A 19679-nucleotide genomic window follows, 5' to 3' on the forward strand; every position below is an offset into this window, starting at 1 on the left:
CAAAGCGTCACTTCCAATTTCATTGAGAATACTCATAGGGTCGCTTATTAAATTTCTGAAGCAACTTTCAACAATCGTTAGGTCATCAACAAATTTCCAACGGTCAGGAACTTCCTTCGGATAAGGGAATAGTGTAATAACTTTATAATAAATTATTTTGAGACCGGTGTGGTTGAAGTTTTTATATTTCCAAAATTTTTGGAGATGAGGAAAAGGATCAATTTTTTTTCGGGCTATTAGAACAAATCAATGGTTTTGAGGGCGAAGATTTTACATTTTTTTTTCTTGAATTTAATTCTGCCCTAGGTTGGAGGGAGGATAGATTATCTATCAACAAGTGAACAGCCTCTCTAACAACTACAGCCTCGTCTATAACTCCTTCTTCTTCTTTTATAAATTTTTAGGTGTAATCTTGGACCATATATAATTCAATGGCTTTGGAGCCTACCTCTGAAGTTGAAATAATCTGAATCATCAATGGTTAGAGGGCTTACACCAAACCGTATTTCTTCTAAGGTTGTCAAGTTAGGAAACGTATCACAGTTCATATTATTAACTGAACAATATAGTAAGCATACCAATCGATGCCCTTTTTTTTACCCTTTACGAATATAATAATTGCTTCTATAGCAAATTCAAATTTAAGCAATTTGTTGACCTCTTGAAAAATGACGAATTTTCAATCAAAGTATGAGTTATCGGTAGTTTTCTATAAAATGATATTACGCATTTTCAGCGCCGTTTTCTTCGTCGTTTTCGGCAAAATAATGCGACATTTTCTCAATAACAAAATTATTCATAATAAGGTTGATTAGGTTCGGTCAAAAAGTGCTTAAATTTGTGTTAGAAGCAATTATTATATCGGAAAAATAGCATAAAAAAAGACATCGAGTGGTGTTTTCACCGTATTGGTAAGTTTATAATGCTGTGATACGTTTACTGTCAAGTTTTCAAACTGTATTTCTGCTGGGGTTGTCAGATAGTCAAAATTAAAACGCACTATCAAACAGTTCGTGGTAACGAACTGTAGTAAACGAAACTCTAAAAAAATGAATTTTGATACTAAAAGATACATTAAAAGAATCGGATTTTAAGCTGATTTTAAGGTTATTGGGAAGTGTAGAGGCGTTTTCAGGGGGATTTTTTTGGTTTGGGATGGTTGAGGGGAGGGGGCTATGTGGGAGGATCTTTCCTTGGAAGAATTTGTCATGGGGGAAGATAAATTCAATGAAAAGGGCGCAGAATTTTCTAGTATTATTATAAAAAAAACAATGAAAAAAAATTATCAATTGAAAGTAAGGAGTAACATTAAAACTTCAGACGAAAAGACATTATTACGCATATGAGGGGTTCTTCTCCTAAATACCTCGCTCTTTATGCTAAAGTATCTTTAGTAATCTCAACAAGTAATTTCAGTAATTTCAACACGGTCTTTCTGATTCAGGGGTAATTCTGAAAGAATTGGGACAAAACTTAAGCTTTAGTGTAAAGACCCATGTATTACCGAGGGGGAAAACCCCCTCATATACATAATAAAAATATAAGAATATAGAAGTTTGTTACGTAAGTTAATTCTTAAGTTACTTACATTTTTTACTAATAAAAACGTTCGCTAAAAATTAAAAGTTCTAGTTGCCTTTTTAAGTAACCGAAAAATTGGAGGGCAACTATTCCTCCTTCCCTATCGCTTATTTCTCAAAATCGTCGCATCAAAACTAAGAGAAACCCATTTAGCCGAAAAAAGAATTAATATGCAAATTTCATTTTAATAATTTATGTGCGGAGAGCCAATTGATTCAAAAATGTTCAGAAATTAAATAAAAAAACTTGTTTTTTCAACAGAAAGTAAGGAGCGACATTAAAACTTAAAACGAACAGAAATTACTCCGTGTATGAAAGAGGCTGTTCCCTTCTCAACGCCCCGCTCTTTACACTAAAGTTTTTTATTGTTTAATATAGTAGAATTGCGAGAAACAGCCAAAATTTAGCGTATAAAGTGGGTCGTTGAGGAAGGAACAACCCCTTTCAGAAACGGAGTTATTTCTATTCGTTAAAAAACACTTTCACTTTCAGTTTCCAATTCCAGAATTTGTATGAGGATATACAGACTGCATACAGTCCTGCCCTTCTGTTTGGTTTGTGGGAAGTGCAAGTTCTTGAGCTGCCTGTCCTAAGCAGATTAAGGCCAAGAGGCCGGCTGGTACCAATACGGCTCTTCCTACTCACTCTCTCTCTCTCTCTCTTCTGCACAGTAGATCTTCATTAATAAATTAGCTCGTATTCCATTGTCTTTTTTATAATTTGGATCATCACCCTATACATCGGCCTTTCAGTATTAGGAGGTAGTTGTAAGCTGATGATGGAATCAAACATTTCTTCAATCTTTAGCTTTCTACAAATTATCTTAATCTTATTAGTTTCGGGTGCAAGTATATGGCAATAAAAAAATATGTTTTGGGGAGTTAAACTTTCAACTTCAAAGTTTAAGCTTCAGTCTTGCTTTTAGTTAAAAAAAACTTTTTTTTTTATTTAACAATATTTTTGGAAGCACATTATTCGTAAATGTTTTCAATATTTATCACGCGGATATCTTTTTGAATCTTTTTGAATACCACATCACACAGGAAAGGACTTGAGGAAAACGGCTCAGCGTGGTATATTATTTTTGAATTGAGGGTTTGATATTTTTGGTAATTTTTTGGGTATAGTGGTATGTTTTACCTGGGATGCAGGTAAATTGGGATCCACATCACTCTCCTGGAGTGATGGTGGGGCCAAATGCAGTAGGTCCAAATAATGAGCAGGCCCCCATGTACACAACATTTATTCCACAAGTTGTACCTATGTCTCAAGCTATACAGTACCAGGGTCAGGTTATACAGCAGACACCAGGATTTAATCAGGCAAGACAATCACCATATGTCACAACTCTAGCCCCCCACAATAGTCAATACAGTCAGCATCAAATCTATATCTCACCACACTCTCAAAATAGATTCATTGCTACAGTCCCTACATCAAATTCATTTGAAATTTTAAGTTCAATAGATGAAAATTACCCACCTCTTCCCTCAGATGAAGCCATGATTTAGGCAGTGCAAACCCTAAAGAAGTGGAGGGTATCATAAATTTCCCTTAGCTAGGATTATCTCATGACTTAGGAAAAGGAGCCAAAAGAGCTATATCCCCAACCCTCATTGAGTTAAACAATAGAGTTGCAAAAAGTCACTACACAGCTCCTCCTAAGTACCACCCAAAAAATAAGGGAATCCAGATTCTTGACAGATTTGACAAGAGTAATCTTGTCCAGCAAAGTTGAAACAAAAATCTTGTCTATGGAAAGAGAAACTACTTTAAGCTTAAAAGAAGCATTGAAACCTGATCACTTTGAATTTGAACTGAGCAAAGATAAAAAGAGAGTCACAATATTTCTTCCAACTGAATCTGCTGTAGCAAAAGCATTGACAATTAAGAAAATAGATGAAACAGAAGTCCAAGCAGAGGAATTTAAACCCAGATGTCAAGGAGTAATAAGAGGAATACCTAAGGAAATCACTGAAGAAGAGATTAAAAGTGATCTTTTAATCTAATTTTTGACCAAATTTCAAATCATGACACAATCCCCCCCCCTCTTCCTTTTATTTATAAAATTTGCAATGGACAATTCTCCCTGGAAACTTTCATCCTCATGAAAAATTCCTGCCCAAAAATTCTTTATATCTCCAAGTAACAAATACTATGTGTAAACAGTGGGCAAATTGCATAATTTAAAGCCATTTCCTCATGGATTATTTTGACTCCTGCCATAGGGACCATGGGGGATCAAAGAGACCCCCAGAGGACAGAGGCATAGTCATTGGACATGTAAACTATGGTAAATCAAGTAAATATCTCAAATTTTGTTTGATATCATTGGGAGAAAATCATTGTCATACATCCCTCCAATCTTTTTGGTCACTTAGAAATGGTGCTAGAACCTTTAATTTTTGTTCAAATGAGTGCTCTTCTAATCTTTTAGAACTATTGGTTTCATACAACCACCCACGTGGGAAAAAACATGCATCTATGATCCTTCTTATGAAAAAAAAATCCATATTTTGTAGGTAAGAGCTTGAAGCATCTACAGTAGAGTTGTCTGATATGCTGAATCTGAGTGCACAATCTTCATTGAAATTTCTTGACTTTTTGAGGGAGTCTCCCCTCTTTTTCAAAAATCAGAGAAATACTCTCAACTTGCAGGAATGTTACTAGCCACAGATTTTACTGGGGGGGGGGGGTTACTGACTGGCTGGTTATTTTTACCAACTTTTTTTTGTAATAATTAGCATAATGTCCACCTCAAATATGAAGCTTGAGAGCACAGTTCAGCCAAAAGAATTGTTTCACCTGAAGAAGATTAGCCTTTCATTCAATTTCTTGTAGGAAGCTTATGTTTAATTAGCTGGTGATCTAGTGGAGAAAGGAGTAAGAAAAGAGGAATAAAGTGACAATATGATTTGTGTACAAACAGAACTCAGAAGTGAGAATTTTATAATTTCAATTGAAATATACAGATGAAACACAGAATGAGGTATTGTAACAACAATACTCCAATTAAGAAGTCAAACATGTTTGTTATGGCACTCTCAAAACACATCATGACAAAGTGATCAAAAGAAACTCCTTTTCACCTTTGCCAAAGTTGGTGATGCTGTCATAATCCTCTGGTAAACTGACCAAAGAGCTGTGAATAACAATTTAAATACGTAGTTTTCACAGTATAGGGTCTTAAAGATGGTGCAATCAGTGACTTTATAGCTTTTCAACCTCAGTCCTGGCTGATAGGCCAGGACTGGATGAGTTTTGCAAGATCTTGGTCTTTTCCCAAAAATATATTTGTGACTTTCATATCTTTTCGATTTTACCCAGTAGGCTTCAGTATACTGGCTTGCAGAAAAGTAGAATTATGATGGATTGTATTTTCCAAGCCATTTATTAGGGCCCCAATGATGCTTTACAGTTTCTTGACATAGAACAACTTCTGGTAATCTAACAGGTTGGCTCTAGGATTAGAAATTGTTTTTGAATAACAAGCAGGTGGAAGCTGTTTAAGTTGAAACTTTTCTTTGGCAAGTGAACCAACTTTTTCCCACTGTTTTTTTATGCCTTTATATCCCTCTCTTATCTGATCAGTCTCAGAACATATAAGATGCTTTATGTTGCCATGACTCTTGTGTTTGCAATCACCAGGTCAAGTTGTTTCATTTGAAGCTTTTCTTGCAAGAATCTTTGTCTTGAACAAGACTTGGCATATAAGCATAAGAATTAGAATAAAATCTAAGGAGGTAATGTGGCAATGCAGAAGTTGGACTTCTTCTTCTTTTTTTTATCTTGTCTTTGTTGTCTTCTATTAGCTCTTTGAGAACTTCAACAATGGTGTCAAAGCTGTCAAAAATTGTGTCAAAACTCTCTGACCTGAATAACCATATTATTGACAGATTATCAAGCTTCAGTATTGATCCAGCACTCTCCACTGCTTGTTTCTAAGCAATTACTCATTTCATTTGACCTTCAAAGAGGAATAAGTTAAAAAATACTTTCCAAAGCAAAGTAAAGGCAATTTTAAACTTGAGATCAGCAGATAAAAATATCTGTTGAAATTCAATCTAAAAACAACTGGAAATTACTATTGTAGAATAAATGGTACCCAAATCAAACAGAAATTAAATTAACAATCATAGCATAAAACATACAACAAGTAATAATGTAAATGAATAAATATATCTTAAAGCAAGCAATGCTTAAATTAATTATGCAAATCAAGCTTAAAACAAAAAAATATTCAGTATTGAAGCATAAATGAAACCAAAAACAAACAGAAATTAAATAAACAATCAGTGCAAACAAACACACAATACATACTAATATAAATGAATAGATAAGTCTGAAAAAAAGATAAAGTTAAACTGAATATGCATATTAAGCTTGAAACAAACAAAAATCACTTCAAACATGAGTTTTGGTATTGCCTCCTCCTCTTACTGCGAAATTCTATAACCTACTGCATCAGGATGCATTTGGATAAAAAAAGGGCATGGATGGGGGGGGGGGAGATGCCCTCTGATCTCTTTTGACGCTTAAAAAGTAAGCAAGAACTTTCACTTTCCAAACAAATGAGCCCTCTCTGAAGTTAAATGCAAGCATCTCTTCCATAAAAACCATATATACACCCAGGGCATAACTTAAAATCCCTGCCCCAGGGCCCTGGGCGGTTGTCTTGACACAAGAAATTTTTTAGTCTGACCCTTGATGTACTTTTAACAAAATGGCTGTCTCAAAAATTTTATCTGATGTTTTTTTGGGAAAAGGGCAGGGGCTAGTTGTCCTCCAGTCACTTTTGACTCTTAAAAAGGACACTATAAATTCCAATATCCAATTGAATGAGGCCCCTTTCAAGTTAACAGGATGACCCCTCCTATATTGTTACGGGGTGGTTTTGTTAATTAATGAGCTTGTGTTGTGATTTTATCTTAAGGGGGGTTTGCGTTGAGTTGCTTGGGGCACTTCCAAGTCTTAATAGCTTAATGTGGATATGGGAGCTAAATTATTAATAAAATAAAAAGGCTTCGTATAGAATCCCCGGTAACCTGGGAGACAGAACCATCTCGTTGTTGTTCGAGGTCTCTTGAAACAAATATAGATTCCCTTGGGACCGTACCTGAAAGCTAGAGGAACTGTACCTGATGCCCTAATACATAGACAGAAGATGATTAAATACAATAAGGTTTATTTACTTACAATATACAACTATTGACAAAATAGCTTCAATGACTTATAGCATAAAAAGGCGAACATGAGCAATTGATCTTGACAAATCGAATCCTTTCTTAAGACTAACTATTTGCCCTTGTGTTGGGCTCATATATCCAACGCGCGCACTTGCTGGACAGGCTTGGTGACCTGCGGAAGTTGACCTCCACTACTATTGGTAATATTTAATCATGTGACTAGTCACGCATCCAAAAGCTGTTCTTATGGCAAGGATTTCTCTTTTGGTTTTGAGAAAAACCCATAGGTCAGAATAACTGGTTACTTAACTTGTTGAGTAACATTTACTTTATCTAAATGCACGTAATCCAACCGCGTTGGACTATGCAGACTGTTGAAAAACTCAGGGGTCAGAATAACTGGTTACTTGACTTGTTAAGTAACCTTTCACTTATCTAAATGCACGTAGTCTAACTGCGTAGGATTATGCAGACTTGTTAAATTTAGTAACTGTTAAATTCTAAATGATTTTATCCAAACCTTTTTCAAATTGAAATTTACTAAAGGGGTGTGACTGAGAAATTTAGTCCTGAATTTAAGAGTTCCTAGAAGAGTATGGATGAGAGATTTGGTCCTATATTTGAGGATTCCTAAGGGGATGTGAATGAGGGATTTGGTCCTGAATTTTATAGAGGGGGGGGCTGGTCTATATGTTACATATCCCCTTTCCCATTGTAGATTGATGTCCCCATCAATCAGTCTAATCTCTCTCTTTAAATATTGCATTTTATTCCTTATTGTTTATAAAAATTTTATTATAATTCCATAACCTTGTAAATGATGCTTAAAATTTAAGAAATATTTTCCTACACCTTATATATATATATGTCCTGCACCTAGCACTAAAAAAAATTATTTAACCACAACACTTGACATTAACTGTTATTACACTCGAATACCTGGTTCCAATTGTTCATTTTTACTTGAAGTTTTAACTGTTATATCTGATTTTTAATTGATCCCAGGTATTTTAACAATAAAAATAAAAATACACGACGTAATATAAAAAGATTTTCACTGGCACTTTTATTTACTTAAGTTTATAATTCACTATTTGGCTTAAGTGTTCATCACTTATTAGTTCTGGATATTAGTTTCACACCAATCACAATTTTCGTGTCCTCGCCCTATTTACTGATTGAACAAATATATTGTCATTTTTTAATTTATCACCATTTAGCAAAAGTAAAGATTTTGTTTTTACGCTTTTACAAAATGGGAAGCGCGGGACTCAGAATCACCTATCCCCAGCAGTTTAAGTACAAAGGTACGGCCGGTACTACAGTTCTTCTGTCCTGCTCCCGCTCTCTTCTGCATTTAAGCGTTATCTTAATTGTCTTTTGCATTATCTTAATTTAATTCAATAGACTGGAGTACTATTTAACACCTTACTTGTTAAGTGATTCCTAAGTTAAAAAATTAGGACTTAGGATCTCCTGTTCTAAAACTTCATTAGGTGTGTGAGGGTTTCCATATTGAATTGGGTTCACTAATGGTGTATTTGCGTGGGTATGTTGTCGTACCCGCTGGCTGGATGTTTCGTTTTCTCTAGTCTACATCGTATAGTCAAAAATGAAAGATGGGTGATAGTTTTCCGGTTGAATCAGACGTGTCTTGGGCATTCTTCGGTGGTTGATAAATCATGATAGGTGTTTTGTAGTCTTTGACCATGACGTTTGTTGGCCAATGTTAGTAGTATGCCAAATTCTGTAATAAAAATTTCCAAGCAGAATCATGTTGTTAACATATAAAATGGTACTAGTGATACGATAATATAAAGCATTATTTTAAATTGCATAATAATAGCACATAATTGCATAACAGTAATATTATTTTTTTTTCAAACATTCAAAGTGAAATCGAATGTACGATTTCTTAAAAGAAGTTTTAAATTCTAATAATTCTCAGGTACATTTGAAGTAACGTGAGGTATATTTGGTCATATAGCAACTGAAAATAGTTTTATTGGTACTACACTATTACTATATTATTATGATTACATGTAAATATAAGAACACGGCACTAAAGAGGGTTATATATATATATGTAAGATTATATAGAGGTCTTAATGTTCTGGATCATACTTTAATCGAAAAAAAAATTTGAACTTTCAATGCGTGATTAGTCGAAAAGTAATACATTTTGCATCATAGCCTTTCAATTATCACGCCTTGGAACGTTTCTTTTTTTGAAATAGATCAGCAAAATTACAAGAGATGACCTCTTAAATCTCTTGCACATAAAAAGATAGGAACGAATTTTTTCGTGCTTGTTAGAGGTCTATATTTACATAAAGATTTTCTGCCAAGAGTATTTTTGATGTATATGCCAAAAAGTAATACAGTATGTTGTATCATAGCCTTTTAGCTGTTATACACCAACAATATTTCTACAGTAGGGAAAGGATGTTACGTACGGAGAAAGACCTCTCAATTTCCCCGGATTATTACATCCTCCCTGTTAAAATGGCTTAAATATCATCAGGAGCAGTAGGGTTCAATTGATGCATCTCTTGTGCTTCAATTGCATCATTATTAACCTTTTTCTCTTCAGCAGTTTCCCATAGTTAATTGTTAGTAGCGCTCTTATTGTTAGTGAAATAAGAAATACCATGAATATAGTGATTATAATATTATACCATGAATTTGGTGAGAACAAACCGTATTGGCTCTCCACGTATTTCAATCTTTGGTCTTCGTTAGTGAATAAGGGTATTTGCATATCTAACGCTTCCTTTATTTTTGTTAATTGCATTGTACCTTTGATCTTTTCTATTTTTGGCCATATGGATGTTTTAGATTCTTCATCATTTATATTCGGAATCGTGAAGGACAAGTTTATTCCTTGAAAATTTATTATTTTTGGGCTCATGACGTTAGTGCTGGTTGTGATTAGAGGTGTTTGGACGGTTGTTTCTTTAGTTACAAGTCTGCAACCTTGTTTGATTGTAATAGTCCCAACATCCTGTAATAATATTTCGGTTCGATAGCTGGGGTCAATTTTTTCTGTATTGTTATAGCAGGATAGAGTTCCTACCGTCTTTTTAGGTACTGTAAATAACCATAAGTCGTTTCGTAAATTAATGAAAGTTTCTCTCTTGGTATTTCCTATTAAGGCTTCACAAGAATCGGGAATATTTTGTTGCTGCGATTCCTTTAGGAATAGATCTAGCATGCATGATCCTATCTTTACGTTATATATAGGTAATGTAAGTTGGCAGACCAAATTTTTAAATGACACACATTCTTTTAATTCTTCGGTATTTGCTAACGCGTATTTTCTTCTATCTTGATCTATTAACATATATTCCGCTTCTGGGATGATGCTCATGAAGGAGTTTGTCTCCTTAATGTTGATTGGAAATGTAGATATTTTGTATAGGTCGTATATGGATTGTTGATTAATCAAAGGAATTGTGACTACAGCAAATAGTTGCTCATTGATCTCGGTAATATGCACCTTTAGTTTGGTATAATATAAAAACAAGTTAGCTACTTCTGGTTCTACTGGTAAGTGGAGACCAAATGTTAAGTGAGTCTTTATTTCGTTTAGGATGTTCTTAATATCCGAGGGATCCACTAAGTCGTAAGAAAGAGTACCTCCTGTTAACTCAAATAACGCGAATTCAAATTTACTGACATCAGTGGCTAAGTTCAACAAAGACATAATAACAATATCTAGTGACACCATTGTTAGGCTGGAATCAGAGATTACTCTGTCTACCTCATTTTTTAAATAGTTCATTGTGCTGACTGTTCTTGATATTTTTTTGGATATAGCCTCGATTTTGTCTTTTTGGTAATTGGCTATGCTTGCTTGTATTTTTTGGACATGTAGTGTTGTATTCATGGCTGTGTTGAGTCTTTTAACATTATCTCTTAGTATATTCAAATCTTCTTCGGTTGACAAACCGAATAGTCGGGAAGCAAGCTCTCCTACTATTGGGATTAGACTTGTTGATCGTTTATATTTACTTCTTCGGAAAAATACTTCGAATATACGTGTAGTGCTTTGTTTAAGTTTTTGTATTTCTGTATTGAATAGTTCAAATAACGCCTCTAACCTTTGTCTATATAAGATAAGGAATGCCTGATGAGTTGAGATTTTATGAGCATTCTCCATGGTTAATTCCGGGAGGGGTTCTAATTCATCCTTTGCTGGTTTGTCGGCCATGGCCAGTCGCGCGCAAGTTTTTTTACCATCTATTGTCCAACATTCTCTCCAGTGACTTTCATTTTGACATTTTTTGTCTCCATCCATACATCGTGTTCTACCATAGTCTGTCTCAACAAAAGGGATTTGCCACCTAACTTGTATTCTTCCCTTCTTTGTAGAAGTCCATATCCAGCTAGTTGATTGCCATGGTTGCCTTACTGTTATTAAAATTTCATCGTTTTTAATTGGCATTAGTACACCAGGGATAGTTTCTGTAGTAATTTCTGACATTGAGGTGTCTAGCTCTATTGGTTGTGGGTCAGTCGTCGTGGGGTTTGACGAAGGGAATGTTTCTTCCATTTCTGTTATTGGGGTATGTTCAGTTTCAATTGTTGTTGGAGTAAAATCAGTTTCTTCTGTGGTTTCCTCGTTTTGGATATCGTATTTCCAGAAAGTAGTCGTTTCGTATTTTTTTGAGGTGCTTTTGGGGATTTCCATTAATCCGTTTGTGCTTTTTTCGGTATGAGAAGTAAGATGTGGAATAAGGGAGGTTGTGTTTGATTTGGCAACTTCCGTTGTAACGTTTATTATTCTACAGAAGTATTGACATTTAAACTTGTATTTCGGTTTGCTGGTACCATTAGTGGAATTTGACCCTACTTCGATATTTTCTATACCTCTTATTATGTCTGGTATTTTGTTCGTTCGCTTTGCGAGGTCAGATACAATGCTTGTTGTTTGGGTTTCAATTGTAGCGGTTTGCTGTGTGTATGAGGAAATACTGGTTATATCTCTCGTTTCAACCTTCATTGGTTTTATTTCAGATAAGTTTATTTTGTCTTGTATTGGTTTGTTTTCAGCCCTGTTAACTTGTTTTGGTCCATTCCATAGTTCTTTGAAGAAATTCCATACTGTGGGCAATTCGTTCAATAATGCATATTGTCCATCGTAAAATTTTCTTTGTCTAAGTTGTGTCTTTATTGGCTCAATTGTATCTTGGGTCTCTTTATCGATATCTGAGTTTTGGTCTTCGTTAATTGACCTCCTTTTTCTTTTTTCAATGGTTTTTCCGAATCCTATAGCTTTATCGATTTCGGCCATTTTCGCATCAAAATCATCTACTATTCTTTTTGTTTTGAGTTTGGGAGAGTTAGGGGATGTTTCTTTCTTTTCTTTATGGTTGTTTTTGCTTGCTTGTAGTCCCTTGTCTGATTTTAAAAATTGAAAAATTGATTCTTTTAGGTCAAATGTATTTTTCTCCAGTCTTATAACTTGTTGGAATAATGTTTCAAATGGTTTAGGGTCTAGCTTCATAAAAATTTTCCAAGCGTTGTTACTAGTTAGAAGTGAATTTTCGTGTTTGAATATTATCCCATGCTTTACGACATCTTGTGTATGGGCACCTACACACATGGCCATCAAAAATGTTAAGATCATCATTCTTATCTGTAATTAATATTTAATCAATTATTTCTGACAAAGTATGACAGAAAGAAAAAATGGATTGCGTGACGCTGAGATTTATTAAGTATTAATGGAGTTTTTCAATATAGATTTAAGGGGCTAATACGCTATTGTCATTAAGATATAGTATGAAAAAAATTAATTTAAAAATATCAATAATTCTAAATTGGAGCTGAGAAAGGAAGTTATTTTTTTTTTTATAGAGTCAATTAATACTTCAGTAGTTTGTGGTAACAAACTGTGATTAAGAGCGATTTGGCTCAATAGTAACGAAATTTCAATGTCTAATAGCAAATATTTTAGTAGTCTCGAGGGCAATTAATATATATATTATCCGTGTACAGACCTTGGCATGGGTTAGGACAATTTGGCTGTAAGAAAAGACTTCTTGATATATACGTCGCCAAACAGTAAGTGTATATACTGCCTTGTTGGTTACAGGGCGGTAGGCAAAATTTTCAGATGCATAGTTGAGCAAAAATAATTAAAGAATTTAATAGTATGTGTTTTTTACAGCGAATAATGTTAGGCTAAAAAAAAATAGTTGTTGAATAAACCTTAATTTTTTGTTTAAATTGGGGATATGTAGTTTTCAGAATCATAATGGTCATATTACTATTAAACAAAAGAAATGAAATAAAACCTTAAATGATAACAAGTTATTAGCGATCTTGGTTGAAATTTCGTTTTAAGGTCTGGTAGAGGATTAACTTTTATTTCTGTTAGTTCTTCATTTTTATCTGTTAGCTAATATAAGGAATTAGGGCAAAGCGAATAAACGTTACAAAATCAGTTCATAAAAAAAATTATTATATATATTTTTTTTTTATTTAATAAAATATGGGGTAGGGCAGTGGTAAATGCTATTAGGGTTGTACTACTTGATAATTTAGTATTTTAGTTAAAAGTAGTATTCTTTTTTTTTTTTTTCTTTTTTTTAATATTAGATAAAAGTATGAAATAATTATTTGTTTATCATGGCTTAAAGCTTAAGCTTCTAATTTGTTATGAAGTAGAAATTTATTAGCCTATTTTGTTACAAAAACTTTTGATTTATGGTTTAAATCGTCTTTAAATTTAGTAGGATCTTAGCCTAACTTAATTAATAAGTTGTAGGCTACTAGTCCTTTGTAGTATAAGTCTATATTGTACTCATTCAAAATAAGTTAAACTTTAGATTAAGAATTTGAAAAGTTTCACAACTTGTTTTCTTTTTATTTTTTCTTTCTTAAAGAATGCTTATTGTAAATCATATTGTGATAATTTATAGGGTAAGTAAGGTTTATATGTTTAAATTTTATACACATATGCACACATGTAGGCTACTAAGCATGTTGCTTAAATATAGCCTATAGTTTAAAATAATAACATTTTAAAGGAAACCAACAGGAATTTAAAAGGAAACCAAATTAAAAGCAATTCTTTATTACTATATGCACAGTTTTTTAGCACAAAGTGTATTTCGGTAAACACAAATTTAAAAAAAAACTTGTTTCCGTTTTGATAGCGCATCTAATTCTAGTCTTATGCGGCACGTAGCGCAGCGCGTAGCGGCACATTCTTATCTTAGTTAAGTTTTACTAACTAACATAGCGCAATATGGTGTAATTTTATACGGTTTATTAAATGTTTCTCATTAAGTTTTTCCTTATATAAAACCTTCAGTTTAGTTATAAATAGATAAGTGTGTTATTTTCAACTTGATTGAATAAAGAAAAAAATAAGCATTTTTTCATTAGGCAGAAATACTTTCTTATCCCAATTATCTTGTCGGTTGAAGATGTGAAGTATAATTATGGCTTTTCGAAAAACCTTTAGATTTGAGGTATTCACTACCTCAAGTAGATGTAAGTAGATACTAATTGAGGGTTTTATTACAGCACTTTGCATTTGGAATGAGACCTAGTCAAATTAAGAACAATGTATTACTTTGTAAGTAGCGATATTTCAATAGGATGATGGGACTATGTTGGCCTTTATACTAAAGGTTGTTTTCTTCTTTTTGTTATATAAAAGTCTCGTTTTACAATACATTGTTCAGTTGTTTAGATGGGAAGACTATATTCTGTTATCTAAGCGAGATACATAAGTATACTTTGTGAACAAATGTTTATCAAATATAGTTATTGTGTTTTGATATGTTTTTAAAGCTTGTATTTTCAAAGCTTGATATTTGAAGTATTTTCAAAGTTCGGACCGTGTCATGAATCCATGTAGATCGCATAAGGTAAGAGATTGAATTTTTTAAATGCTTTTGGGACATTTTTGTTAAAATTATGCGAAGAGAAAAAAAAAAAATTTTTTTTTTTTTAAGTAGTAGGCTAAAGGTTAGTAGGCTAAGTGTTAAGTTTAGATTTTTCGTGTGTTATATGCTATTACACTTATTTATAATAGTTTGTAAAGTTCACAGGTCCGGCGATTTTGGTAATTTCTAAACATATTTATCTTACTATAAGTATATGAATCAAGATAGTTATACGGAGGTTATATATATTTTTTTGTAATGTTAGTTTTGGTAAGCGTAATTTATTTTGAAAAATCATTACCTTACCGCCATATATTTCTTGTTTCGTTCTCCTTTCTGTTCCTGAAACATTTTTACTTCATTTGTTTGTATTTTTTTTTTTTTTTTTTTACTTTTAGTTGCATTTAGGGGTGTTTTGTTCAAACGTTACTTCTGCTATTACCTCGTAATAGTTTTCTTGGCTTTTGGGTCCGAAAATTGATAGTAATTGTAACCCGTTTACAAGTTCTCTTCCAAATTTCATGTTTTTAAAATTGGAAGTTAAGGAGGGGTGAAGTTTTCGTGACTCTTTTCTTAGCTTTTTTACTTTTCTTAGGTCAACTAACGTTAAATGTGGCTTCCAGTTTTCTTGATTTACAATTTGTACTCCGCTTTTGGTAATTTCTTTCGAGATTTCTTCTATGATTGGATTTAGGCGCGTTTTAACTACCTCTTCGTTCTCTAATTTTGCATATATAATTTGCTCAAAGAAATCCCCGATGCCTTGAAAATCAAGATAAAGTTTTTCATTCGTGAAATTTTGTCTATATTTTTCTATGGTCTTGACAAAAGCACTTTTTACATGTTCAATTTCAGTATTATTTTTCAGATACAATACTTTTAACGTTAGATGGAAAGAGTTTTGTTTGATTAAGGCTTTTGTTAACAAAGGGTTTGTTTCAATTGCGTGTTTTTGCATTAATGAAGCATTCATCCTTATCTGAGGGTTTTTAACTTGGATTGCAAGGAAGTAATTCGGCCGAGATTCCATTACTTCAAATCTTTAGACAAGTCCAATTTCTAAAAAAAAATTAAATTGGGTTATATTAAGAGTTAGGCATGTTTTCATGGATAATTTCGCGGGATTACCTGTTTGTTACTCGAAGGTTTAAAATTTTTGTAAAGTAGACAGTTTTGTTCCACAGTTGATGTCGAAATTATTTTGCACGTTAAAAATTGGTCCGCCTATATATGTTAAAAAATCTTTTGATCTTGGAATATGATCTGACCAAAAGGTTAATTCAGGTATTTGATCTTTATTTTCTGAATTGTCTTCCGCGAACATAAGATATTTTTGTAAATTTTTAGGTATTTGAAGGCTCGACAGGGTATAATTTATATTTCTTTTCCGCATAAGAAGTCGGACGTGCTTTCTACACTGTTCTTTTAAAGTTAAAGGTCCTGACACGTTATGGATTACTTTGAAAATTAATATTTTATGGAAAAATAGGGGGTCCGTACAGTTCATTAATTTTTCAAATACGATTATATCTGTTTGAGGCGCTATTTTTGACGCAAAATTGTCATCAGATTCGCTACAGGTAAAGATTATTTGTTTCAGCTCATTGTAGTCTGGTTCATAAATATGGAATTTTCGGCCGTTTCTTATCAAATTACTAGCTGAATAATGGTTCTTGTAGTCTTTATAAATTTTGTTTAGTATGCTTGGTTTTTCCAACAAGACATTTGTATTTCTTTTTATCAATATTGACAAAAATATGAGAGGCCATATGATTGTATAGCCTCCGTCATTATAGATTCTCCAGAAATTTTCGCTGATCAATGTTGCAACTAAAGGGTATTTTTTGAGGGGGATTTTGTTAAGTAATATCGTAAAAGTCCGAGACGCAAGTAGCTGTTTATATTGGAAGTTTTCTCTTCTTATCTTGCGTGTAAATGAACAAAATAACAAGATGAACAAAATTCTTGTTATCAACTTATTAGTGATGCTTACAGGAATTTCGAGAAGTAGATAGAGAGTTCGGTATTGTAATTCTCTTGTTGCTTTTTTAACGGCATTTTCGTAATCTTGGTCTAATAATTTGTGTTCAATTTTTGACAAATTTGGCAAACTTTGTGTTTTACATGGAAACCAAGCTGTTCGGTTTTTGAGGTATCTGGGGGGAGTTTTTATGGTTCTAGTTTTTATATCAAAACTGTCCCCATTCCTCAACCTAGTAAGGTTGGGATAACTTAAGGTTCTTTTTAATGGCATGATATTTCTTTTTCAATTTTTGTTAGTTATAAGCAGGTTAGTAAGTTAATTGGCGGTTACCTTGGTACTGGTTTCTTCTAGAATCGCGTATGACGTGTTTATTAAGGTATTGGTTTCTATTCTCTGCCAACCAAATTTTTCATTTATTTTACACGGTTCTTCCTTGTCTACAAATTAGAAAAGTTACATAAGGGGGGAGGAAAAAATAAGGGTGGTAAAGGGTAAAAAGGGACCGTCTAGTTCATAATTTTCTGTTATTCTTAAAATTGGCCCACTATTGGCCAGTAAATTGCACTGTGACTTTAAAAGGTAGGGGGTTTTAAATGTTAACTGGAAGTCCTTTTCGTTGATTCCAGGGCCGTTTTCCATGTACATTATGTATTTCTTTAGGAAAGTGGGAATATAGAGGCTTTGCATGGAATAATTAATGTCCGTTTTTCTTAATATTTGCCGTATTTTCTTCCTGCATAGATCTTTTAGACTGAGTTCATCTGAGGTCGTGTGAATTATTTTATAAGTCAATTCCTTACGAAAGCATAGTGGGCTAGCTGTGTCTAGGAATTTCTCATACACAATGATGTCTTTATCTGGCAAAATTTTTGATCCAAAATTTTCATCATTCATGTAGAATTTTCTCGTTACATTTATTAACTCCATATACTGTTCATCATAAATATAATGGATTGAATTTTTTACAATTATTGGGTCAAAATTAGTACTGTATCTCAAATAGTGTTCATATATTCCCAACAATATATTTTCATCTTCCACAATTTTGTAATTCACATTTAGTAGTAAGTCCAGAAACTTTAAGGGCCATATTATTTTGAAACCTGATTCTTGTTCTATGTGCCAAAAATTTTCGCGTATTAAAGATGCTATTAAAGGATACGCAACGGGGGGCATCGCTCGGAGTAGGGCTGCGAAGGTGTATGCAGCATTCTTGTGCCTATAATCGTAATCTTTGCTCAATATTTCCAGTGAAAATGATCCGTATAATAGGATGATTATTCCGTATATTAGGAGATCCTCGTTAAAAATAACGGGAACTTGCAATAATGAATATAAGGTATTATATTCCAAGTTCCTTACTGCATTAGTTATTGCGGACTCGAAGATTATTTCCCGTAATTCATAGTCTATTACCGAGAGGTTTGGTAAGCTTAGTGTTTTATTTGAAATCCAAAATTCTGGTCTCGCATACATCAGGTCTTGGTCGGGTTCTAGGGTGTCGGTATTACTTAAGGTTCTTTGTCGCGGCATTTTCCCGGTTAGTACTATTCACACGTATAAGCAGGCTAATTATCTAATGAGTAATTACCTTTTTCCGCCTTGAGTCCTTCTGGTGTTTCGTCTAAAAAATTGTAGATTTTGTTTATTGTCTGAATTTTCTTGATTTTAATTTACTTTTATATGCGTCTTTTTTTGCTTCTACAGATTTTTTTCTCTTTAAGAATATGTTGTTTCCCCTTACTACGTAATCTTGGGACGTTGGATCATACATAAATTTGGCATAATGTCGGATTTCATCTAAGGGGTGGTGAATTCCTTCGTACTTAATACAATTTTCATTTTCCTCGATCTTATAACAAATTTTCGGTGGTCTACATTTATCAATTAAAAGTAGATCAGTTTGATTTGGGCCCTTGCAAAACCAATAGCTTATATTAGATTTTTGTTGTAGTTTTCTTATTAATAGTTGAAGGCTTGTCAAGTTTTTTCCTTTCTTATTTTTATTTGAATATTTTATTTTTACTTCTCCTCTCGCGGGTTGATATTTAGGAGTATTCGCTAATTTTAAGCCAAATCTATATGTATGAGGTTCAAATTTTGTCAAATCGTAATTGAGGTACCAAGTTTCAGCATACACCTCTTCACCATTTTTATCCTGCACTAAAATCGCGGCCGCATATATAATATTTTCCTTAGCGTGAATAATTGAAATAAATTCCGAGTCTATAATTGCTTTGGACATATTTTGGTAGTAAATCGAGTTATTAATTAAATTAAAAGGGACTTAGTAATTGGGAGAAATTGGAAGTGTTGAATAACGAGTAGAGAAGTACAACGTATAGGGATTTTTATTCGAATTCGTTCTAACAATGTGCGAGTATTATATTATGGGTTGAATTGGTTGGTCCAACATGAGTTGAAGCAATGAAGAAATAGTAATTGGGAATTCGAACAGATACAGCTTACGAACTCATACGAAGTTCGTAGGTCGAGTCTGCACCAACTACCGACTATTGGCTTACGGTGAATTTGGTTTTGTCAAAATTCAATTTATAGTTTGTTGCAAATTACTTTTATTTGTTCACTTTACTGCTGGTTGTAACAATGAAGAAGTAGCTTTCAAGGAGTCCCCTCAGGTAGTACGCGGCAAAGCAAGTTGAAACACGTCAAGCCTTGCCACTAAAACCCGCAAGGGCGCCTCGCTTTCTGTATTTAGGTTTCGTGTATAGTAGACTTCTTGTAATTTCGAATGTAATTCTAGTTTCCAAACCTAAATCGTCTGCCTATGCGTAAGGTTTATATGTTTAAATTTTCTTATTCTGTCTATGCGTAAGGTTTAGCAATATTAATAAGCTTTCTAATCAACGTTTTGTTACAGCTGAGTTATACTTGTGGTAAGATAGTTTACCAAGCTACGGGTTATATTATTAGAGAAATTAAAGTTTTTAAGAATTAGGAAGTGTCTCGCCTGCTTATCTGGCAAAACGTTTAGTCGACGGGGCAGTTCTAATTTTAACCCTT

The 19679-nt window shown here is 33.3% G+C and overlaps 2 protein-coding genes across 2 annotated transcripts in view; both read left to right on the plus strand.

Moving 5' to 3' along the window:
• Positions 1-19679, plus strand: part of LOC136027933 (E3 ubiquitin-protein ligase DTX4-like) — a 161156-nt gene that overhangs the window by 22671 nt on the left and 118806 nt on the right. The window lies entirely within an intron of this gene.
• The window catches only part of LOC136027932 (zinc finger protein 235-like), a 56844-nt gene continuing 39731 nt past the window's right edge, over positions 2567-19679 (plus strand). The window contains exon 1 of the mRNA XM_065705386.1: positions 2567-2654. The gene's annotated coding sequence lies outside the window, so the exon portion shown is untranslated. The remainder of the gene's footprint in view (positions 2655-19679) is intronic.

This window comes from Artemia franciscana, chromosome 6, assembly GCF_032884065.1.
Source record: "Artemia franciscana chromosome 6, ASM3288406v1, whole genome shotgun sequence".
Classification (NCBI taxonomy): domain Eukaryota; kingdom Metazoa; phylum Arthropoda; class Branchiopoda; order Anostraca; family Artemiidae; genus Artemia; species Artemia franciscana.